Genomic DNA, 2,500 nt, shown 5'->3' on the forward strand with positions numbered 1-2,500 from the left:
TATATATATATATATATATATATATATATATATATATATATATATATATATATATATATATATATATATATATATATATATATATATATATATATATATATATATATATATTATATATATATATATATTATTGAATATATATATATATATATATATATATATATATATATATATATATATATTGATATATATATATATATATATATATATTATTGATATATATATATATATATATATATATATATATATATATATATATATATATATATATATATATATATATATATATATATATATATATATATATATATATATATATATATATATGTTATTATTATTATTATTACTATTATTATTATTATTATTGTTATTATTATTATTATTATTATTATTATTATTATTAGTATTACTAATCAAGCTAAAACCCTAGTTGTAAAAGCAAGATGCTATAAGCCTAAGGACTCCAATAGGGAGGAATAGCCCAGTAAGGAAAGAAAATAAGGAAATAAATAAATGATGAGAACAAAATAACAATAAATCATTCTAAAAGAAGTAACAACGTCAAAACAGATATGTCTTATATAAACTAATAACAACGTCAAAACAGTTATGTCATATATAAACTATTAAAAGACTCTTGTCAGCGTGGTTAAAATAAAAACGTTTGCTCCAACTTTGAACTTTTGAAGTTCTGAATCAACTACCCGATTAGGAAGATCATTCCACAACTTAGTCACAGCTGGAATAAAACTTCTAGAATACTATGCAGCATTGAGCCTCATGATGGAGAAGGCCTGGATATTATAATTAACTGCTTGCCTAGTATTACGAATAGGATAGAATTGTCCAGGGAGATCAGAATGTAAAGGATGGTCAAAGTTGGGAAAAATCTTATGCAACGTCCATAATGAACTAATTGAACAACGGTGCCAAAGATTAATATCTAGATCAGGAATAAGAAATTTAATAGACCGTAAGTTTCTGTCCAACAAATTAAGGTGAGAATCAGCAGCTGAACACCAGACAGGAGAACAATACTCAAAACAAGGTAGAATGAAAGAATTGAACCGCTTTTTCAGAATAGATTGATCACCGAAAATCTTGTAAGACTTTCTCAGTAAGTCAATTTTCTGTGCAAGTGAAAAGACACAGATGTAATGTGTTTCTCAAAATTAATTTGCTGTCGAGAATCACACTTAAAATTTTTAAAGCGCCATACAAGTTTAAAGAAACATTATCAATACTGAGATCCGGATGTTGAGGAGCCACCGTTCTTACTTACAATCATACTTTGAGTTTTGTTAGGATTCAACTTCATACCCCATAATTTGCACAATGTACTAATTTTAGCTAGATCTCTATTAAGGGACTCAGCAACCCCAGATCTACATCCACGGACTGGAATTGATGCAAAGAGAGTAGCATCATCTGCATATGCAACAAGCTTGTTTTCTAGGCCAAACCACATGTCATGTGTATATAGTATGAAAAGTAATGGGCCAAGAACACTACCCTGTGGAACACCGGATATCGCATTCCTAAACACACTATGGTCCCCTTCAACAACAACTCTTTGAGATATATTACTCAATAAATCAATAAGAATGTTAAGGAACGACCCACCCACTCCCTACTGTTTGAGTTTGAAAACAAGGGCCTCATGATTAATACGGTCAAAAGCAAAACTAAAATTAAGGCCAATCATACAAACTTCCTGACTACAATCAAGGGACTTCTGTACAGCATTGGAGATTGTAAGAAGGGGATCACATGCTCCAACGCCTATACAATAACCAAATTGCAAACTAGGGAATAGATGATTACCTTCAGCAAACCTATTAAGACGTTTTGCCAGAAGACGTTCAAAAACTTTAGATAATATGGGAGTTATGAAAATTAGGCGGCAATCAGTTGGACTTGAGCTACCAGAAACACATTTACATAGAGGAGTAACATTACCAATTCTACAACAAGTGCTTAAATCTCCTCTTCTTGCTAACTTGCGCAAAATAACAGAAATTTGGAGCTAAGAAATATGCAGTCTTTATAAAAAACAAAGGAAAAATACGATATGGGTCTACACCTACATAAGCATCTAGGTTCATCAACAGAGCTTTAATTTCATGAGATTGAAAAGCTAAACTAGTTAGTTTAGCCTCAGGAAAACAGGAATGAGGGAGTTCAAGTTTTTCATTACTCTGTTTACTGTCAAAAACATCACGCAAAAGGGTTGCCTTTTCCATTGGACAGTGAGTGACTGAGCCATCTGGTTTAAGTAAAGGAGGAACTGTTGCATCTACACCAAGGAGTATAGATTTAAGGGTAGACCACCATTTATGTTCCTGAGTTGTACCAAAAATGGTTTCTTTTATAGTAAAATTGTATTCCTTTTCAGTTGATGCATAAACTCTCTGAGTAAAAGCGCGAAGCTAAGTATATTTATTCCAGGTCAAATCTGATCTGTTACCCTTCCAAAGATGATAGGCCTCCTGCTTCTCCA

The 2,500-nt window shown here is 30.6% G+C and overlaps 1 protein-coding gene across 1 annotated transcript in view; it reads left to right on the forward strand.

The window, feature by feature from the left end:
- The window catches only part of LOC137617090 (protein sidekick-like), a 154,773-nt gene that overhangs the window by 51,950 nt on the left and 100,323 nt on the right, over positions 1 to 2,500 (forward strand). The window lies entirely within an intron of this gene.

This window comes from Palaemon carinicauda, chromosome 23, assembly GCF_036898095.1.
Source record: "Palaemon carinicauda isolate YSFRI2023 chromosome 23, ASM3689809v2, whole genome shotgun sequence".
Taxonomy (NCBI): domain Eukaryota; kingdom Metazoa; phylum Arthropoda; class Malacostraca; order Decapoda; family Palaemonidae; genus Palaemon; species Palaemon carinicauda.